At 34.1% G+C, this 7,480-nt stretch overlaps 1 pseudogene across 1 annotated transcript; it reads left to right on the top strand.

Annotated features, from left to right (window-relative positions):
* Positions 1 to 459: 459 nt before the first annotated feature.
* LOC18440162 (phosphoenolpyruvate carboxykinase (ATP) 1-like) lies at positions 460 to 4,724 on the top strand (annotated as a pseudogene). Its single transcript, XR_016048183.1, has 8 exons — positions 460 to 469; positions 969 to 1,068; positions 1,546 to 2,130; positions 2,382 to 2,447; positions 2,587 to 2,764; positions 3,019 to 3,188; positions 3,888 to 4,056; positions 4,579 to 4,724. The product of XR_016048183.1 is annotated as a phosphoenolpyruvate carboxykinase (ATP) 1-like (transcript).
* The last annotated feature ends 2,756 nt before the right edge of the window (positions 4,725 to 7,480 follow it).

Here is a 7,480-nt window from a genome sequence, read left to right as displayed (position 1 = left end):
CAGGCGCAGGATATGAACTCTCTCTCTCAAGATTGTAGATTTATATTCTCTCTCCTTGAATCTCTCTCTCTCCTCTTCCTCATCAAGACTGGGCCTAGTGTATTAGAAAATAACAGAGACGTCAGAAGCTGGTGGAATTCGGCTTGTTCTTAAGGTTTTTTAATGGGCTCATGCACCCTGTGAGGTGCAAATAGCTCAGGTGACGGGGTCTGACTTGCTGAGTTTTAAAACATTTGTTGCACCTCTCCCCAAACTGAAATCCAATCCATATATCCTAAATTTTAAACAGTTAAGCTCTACCTTGTTATAAAGGGCCTTTAATTTCCATTGAGTCCGACAGTTGAAGGATACATGATGGAAACATCTGAAAATTGGCAATGTTTTAAAAAACGGTCCGCCTCGTGCCTGCCTAGGCGGCCTAGACCAAAACTCCGCACACCTAGACCCAGGCGGCCCCACATGGGCGAATGTACCTGGTCGGGCACCCAGGCGTGCCCAGGGTTGTAAGGCCTTTTTCGTGTTTTTAAACTTCCCAAAAGGGCAAAATGAGTCATTTTGACCCAAGTTTATATAAAAACGTTATGGGGTTTATTTTTAACTCCCAATAAAAAAGAAAAAACCCTCAATATATAAAAATACCCCCAAAGCGAAAAAACTACAGGGCGCCCGAGTTTCTGGGTGCCAGCCTAAGCGCTCGCCTAGGCGCTGGCGCTAGGCAGGCCGGCTCGGGGCCGCCTGGCTGTTTTTGAAACCTTAAAAATTGGTTATCCCTGTCTACTATAAGCGACAAGGTAACATTGGAATCTTTGCATCCGCAAGTAGTGCTAGGTATCCAGTCTTATGAATAAACACTATACAACTCAATGGCAACAACAGATTTTTACTTTGGTCCATTCTTTTTTTGCCTATTATCATATTGCGCTTCTGTCTCCTACTAGCATCTTTGATTTGTTATCATGGTTGTCAAGTGTTTGTGAATGACCAATTCCTCAACTGGGACCCCGAGCATCAGATCAAAGTCAGGATTGTCTCAGCTAGAGCATACCATGCTTTATTCATGCACAACATGTATGGAGATAGACATTGAGTTTTCTTTGATATTTTCTAGCCCTTTTCCTATCCAAAATGGTTATGATTTTGTGAAAACAGGAAAGTTTACTGTGATCCAGAAGGCTATGGAAATCTGTAGTCCATGAGGGCCAACAGCATCCATTGTAGAAGTGGATGGTTATATGGAGAGAGAATGATACCTGCCTTTGTGGTCATATCATGTTCTGATGGGTATCACTCTCTTTCCATTGCCTTCCATCATTGCATCGGAAAGCCATGACCATTTTCTACATTACACTGGATAATAGTTTTACGACATCCAAATTTGGAATTAGAGTGGGTTCAATTGTACCATCACTAATGCACAAAATTGGATCAAAACCACTTCATGTCCTGAAGAGAAGTCTATAAGTTGACCTTTGACTTATCATTTCAAATGTTCTAAACAAGAAATAAGCATAGGAAATGTAGTCTAACACTATATGTGGGTAGCAGGTGCATTCGACCTACCGCTGAAGAGTTAGAGAACTTTGGGACACCAGACTTTACTATATACAATGCGGGGCAGTTCCCATGCAACCGATACACCCATTACATGACTTCTTCAACTAGCATTGACCTCAACTTAGCAAGGAAAGAAATGGTGATCCTAGGTACTCAATATGCTAGCGAGACGAAGAAGGGTTTGTTCAGTGTTATGCACTACCTCATGCCTAAGAGAGGAATTCTCTCTCTTCATTCTGGCTGCAATATGGGGAAAGGAGGGGATGTTGCTCTCTTTTTTGGTTTGTCAGGTTAGTGTTTATGTTACTATTCTTGGATCCAACCTGCTATGTTCCAAAAAAATGTAGGCACTCAAAAGTTTGATCTCCTTTTTTACACGATTATATTCTTTATTATGTATAGGGACTGCTAAGACCACTCTGTCTACCGACCATAACCGCTTTTTGATTGGAGATGATGAACACTGTTGGAGTGACAATGGTGTATCGCACATAAAAGGTGGTGGTTATGAGAATTGTATTGATCTTTCAAGGGAAAAGGAGCCCGATATTTGGAACGCCATCAAATTTGGAACCGGTATACCTCTCTCTACGCATCACGTAGTTTCACAGATACACATGCTTGCACCATCTCTCTCTCTCTCACACTCACACACACACACACATGCTTCCACCCACAAATGATGGTTTGAATTTTATTCATGTTCATTCTTCTTCAGTAACGAAGTTGACCTGCTCGAGGATAATCCTTATGTCCATTAAAAAAATTCTATTTTTTAAAAAGTTTTTGTTTTTTGAGGAAGCAAATATCTTTGGCTTTTTTTGCAGTGCTGGAGAACATTGTGTTCGATGAGCACACTCGAGAGGTTGATTATTCTGACAAATCAGTTACATGTAAATTCAAAAGCATCTTACAATTTCTATATTTATTGATTTTTTACCAAAGGGAATTTCTAAAACTTCACCTTTGTATGACTCATTATGTTCACTTTTAAAAGAGAAAAGAGTAAGACTTATGGTTTGGTTTTCGTAGAAAATACCCGAGCTTCTTACCCGATAGAGTACATCTCCAATGCATAGATACCTTGTGTGGGACCCCACCCAAAGAATGTTATCCTTTTGGCATGGGATGCCTTTGGATTTTACCACCTATTAGCAAACTCAGCCTTGCACAAACCATGTACCATTTCATCAGTGGCTACACGGCTCTGGTTTAAGTTGAACACTTTATTCCATCTTTATATTAGTTGGGAAATTGATACTTCTGCAGAGAAGTTGATGCTTCCACTGCATTAGTTTGTGCTATTTTTGGTTTATGATCATTATTTTCTGCCCACTCTCTTTTATTTTCCCATGAGTTGATGACCTGGTAGAATTTTCATACTAATTTGCTACCTGTCCAACTCAAATAGAAAAGAAAGTTAACTGGTTTTGTATATTGGTACAATATGATCGAGCGAAATAGGTAGCTGGAATAGAGGATGGAATAAAGGAGCCAACAGCTACATTCTCTGCTTGCTTTGGGGCTGCCTTCATTATGATTCACCCCATTAAGTATGCCGCCATGCTTGTTGAGAAGATGCAGAAGCATGGAGCCACTGGCTGGCTTGTCAACACTGGCTGGTCAGGAGGAAGGTATTCATATTTGAGCAGCTTCCATTTTTGTTGAATGACTTGAGAAGTCTAATGGTTTATACTCCTTTGTAATTCTCAATATGAAGTTAACTGAGTTTCAAATTGGGATCTAAGGTCCAATTAGAATCAATGCTGATAAAGTTTAGTGTAGGGAATTAATCTTATCTTATTATACCCTCTCAGTTATCTCTTTTTTCCGCTATAAGAGTTGTGTGCATCTCAAGGGGCATATCAACTAAGCATTTAACCATGTTTGCCTATCTATGGAGAAAGCGTTTTTACCCAATATTTGGGTTTTGGGTTTAGAGTCTTAGACCTCAACATGATCCTGTCATCCAAAAATGGAACATGGAACCTCTCTGAGCAAACTGATGCAAAACAATTAGATTCAGTGTTTCTGTTCAGTATGTCAATTTTCATATAGGCTTCCAGAGCACTTCTATTTAATGGTCCAAACTAAGAATTCACTTTTAGCCTGAGAATTGAGACCAAGCACTCTACACTCTGCCCACTGCTTGTACTAGAGGTAAAGGTCTTATTGTGTGCTTTCCTTGTTATATTTAGAAGGAATGTGCCTAATAAGAGTTTCTAGAATATGAATTTTCTTCCTATTAGGCTATTTCCTCATAATTCTTGAAAGAAAATTTAGTGTCTTTGGGACATTGTAGTTATTTATATTATTGTGTTGCTTTTTTGCAGCAACGGCTCCGGAAATAGAATCAAGCTGAGCTATACCAGGAAAATTATCGATGCCATACATTCAGGCATTCTTCTCAATGCAAACTATATCAAAATTGATGTCTTTGGCCTTGAGATCCCCACTGATATTGAAGGTGTTCCCTCCGAGATTCTTCAACCTATGAACACTGTAAGTACAACCCACATTTCCTTCTCCCCATTTCAAATGTTCAACTTCTTTTGATTTCCTTCTCGCCTTTTAAAATGTTCGACTTCTTTTGATTTAATTGAATCATGGTTTCAAATTTTGGTGAATTTAGGCTGAGATTTGGTTTCAGCTCTGATTCATACTACTCTTGAGCATTGGTCTCTATAACCCAAATCTTTCCAACATTTATGCATATTTTTGTTTAATTTGCAGCCACATCTAGTGTGCCTCACATTCTTAACTTGGGCCCACCAATTAATGTCTTTGCGAGGTTACTATTGGAATATATCCAGTATACTTGAAACTTGGGCATTGTAATGAATATCTCTATTTCTTGTGAAATTATCACAATATTGCCAATATTTTCTCAATGTCATCTTGAGAAATTGTTGTATCTTTAAAAACAAATCCAAACATCCCAAGTAAATATCTCCCCAACAAACTGCTTAAAATTTTCTTTTTCATCTTCTAACTATTATAAAAAATTTTGGTGTGCTATTACAGTGGTCTGACAAAAATGGTTACAATGACACATTGTTGAAGCTGGCTGGTTTGTTCAAAAAGAACTTTGAGGTCTTCACTAACTACAAGATTGGAGAAGATAACAGCCTCACTGAGGAGATCTTGGCAGCAGGCCCCAACCTCTAAAATAATTAGGTGGAAAAAGAAAATGAAAAAAGAGGGCAGGTGAATAAGCACAAGGAGTTGATGTGTATAATATAGAAGAACAATTTTCTATCTAATTTTTCATGTTAGTTTAGTGTCGAAATTTAGCTTGGTTCCAGTCAATGAAGGCCCCCTTCTATTCTTATCGTAATTTTATTTTTTCTAAAGTTCTTATTTTTGTGTCTTGTGTGAAGAAGCATGCCATTCTTTGCACGTGTAGCTGGCAAAATGGGCCTTCTTGCAATTGTCGTAGCCTGCACTTGTACTACTACTACGCATATCATATTGTGGAAGAGAGCGTTACTTATTTCTCGTGGCATCAGATAAGGCATTTGAACAATTCTTTTATACAATTGTTAGTCCAACTATATATATATATATATGTGTGTGTGAGTCGCTGCCGTATGTCCATTCACGAATGGCTCAGATTGAATCTGGGTCATTATGTGGCCGATCTGACGCTCATGGATGCCTTATAGTGTTTGAATTTTAATTTTTTTTTCTACAAATCCAAATCACTTGAAATTTTAGGTGTGTTTCCTTCTCATTAAGGTGCAATTAATAAAAATAGAAATTTTTTTGTGAAAAACAAATTGACCGAAATACCTTTCTAAACCTTTTAGGGGTATTTTTATCAATTTATTTCATGTGAAATTGTTTTTTGATATTTTTCGTAGATTCGTCTATTTTTAAAGAACATACGTCTAATGTTTCAAGTGATTTGAATTTGTAGAAAAAAAATTGAAATTCAAACACTATCGAACATCGGTGATCGTCAGATTGGTCCAGTTTCAATCTGGGCCGTTGGTGTTTACTGTAGCAATACGCACCTGAGCGCACATCATCTTTTCTATATATATATATATATATATATATATATATATATATATATATATATATATATATATATATATATATATATATATATATATATATATATATATATATATATATATGGGTGTGGTTTCTACAAGGTTGCAACCTTATACCAATCCAATTAAGGCGCACTTCCAATTTTTATCAGTAATTTTATTGTAAACAATTCTTAGGATTATCTTACAATCTATTTTTACATCTAATTAGAAAATTTTAAACTCCAAAAATGGTTAAAATCAAGTAGATTTATAAATATATGAAAATCTGGAAAATGGACGGTCTAGATAATGTGTTGCAAGATGTACTATTTTTGAGACTCAAAAACTTTTTTATTTTATTTTTCCATATTCTCACATCTCAATGTTGAGATAGAGAGTTTTTAAACATTAAAACAACCTTTCCGATAGATTTTTGAAGTACATATGTAATTCTACATTTTAAGGTTGCAACCTTATATAAACTTTTTCCAACAGATATATATATATATATATATATATATATATATATATATATATATATATATATGGGTGTCGTTTCTATACGGTTGCAACCTTAAACAATCCAATTAAGGCACACATTCAAATTTTCTCATAACATGTAATGTTGGCAAAAAAATTCTTTTTATTATCTCAAAATCTATTTTTATATCTAATTATAAAATTTTAAACTCCAAAAATAGTTAAAATCAAGTAGATCTATAAACATATGAAAATGGATAGTCTAGATAATGTATTGCAATATGTATTATTTTTGGGACTCAATTTTTTTTTTTTTTCTTCTATATTAATACATCTCAATGTTGAGATGTCAATTAGAGGTTTTTTCAACATTAAAACAACATTTTTTGATGGATTTTTGAAGTTCATATGTAATTCTTTATATATATATATATATATATATATATATATATATATATATATATATATATATATATATATATATATATATATATATATATATATATATAGGATAATCTAAACTTCACAACCCTTCAAATTATAAAGGTTAAAGATAGAGAGAGTTGTGAAGGGTGGATTTATTAATTTGTAATCTTTTTTTTTTTTTTTTTTAAAAGGTACTTTTTGTGATTCTTCAAAGGAAATTTTGTAAATATTACTACGTGACAATGAGTACTTTTGTCATCTCCATAAAAAGTAAAATTGAAATTTTTACTAAAAGACAATGACACTCTATAAATAAAATTTCAGAACACTAATTTCCAAAATGCTATTGTATTTTTGAAAAAATTTCAAATTTGCCATTGCTTAATAGTTAATTGACTATTAAAATATAATCATCTTTTTATATATACACTCATCATAGCCCCTTATAACTTTAACTTTTGTATATATGCCACTTTAATAGCTGAGCAGTTATAATGAATAGTAATATAGGTGGAATCCCAACTGTCAGATCTTCATCATGTAGTTTAGAATGCATATCACTATATGAATTTTAATATATTTTTTAAAAATAGGATCATAATGAAATTTTACACGTGTGTACTAAAAATTAGGGCGCGCAATTTAAAAATATATAAAAATATTTCCCAAAATATAAAATGACCACAATGAAAAATGACAGGGGTAATTTGGTTATTTTAAATTATTGAAAATAAATATATTCTTTTATATTTTTATATGGTGCTCAATAGTATTATGTATATATACCCAAAATTTCATAATAATCAGATTTATAGAAAACAAATTAAAATAAAAATAATGATATGTATTTTGAACCACTCGATGAAGATAAAACGGTTGGGATTTCACCTGTATTACTACTTATTATAGCTACACAACTATTGTAAAGTTATATATTATGGGTTTTGTTAGGCTACACCACATGTGGTGTGTACCTTTAA

This window comes from Amborella trichopoda, chromosome 13 (assembly GCF_054954075.1).
Source record: "Amborella trichopoda isolate Santa Cruz 75 chromosome 13, AtrichopodaSantaCruz75HAP2 v2.0, whole genome shotgun sequence".
In the NCBI taxonomy this organism is placed as follows: domain Eukaryota; kingdom Viridiplantae; phylum Streptophyta; class Magnoliopsida; order Amborellales; family Amborellaceae; genus Amborella; species Amborella trichopoda.
Note: the sequence above shows the minus strand (reverse complement) of the source record. Positions and strands in the feature narration are given on the sequence as shown.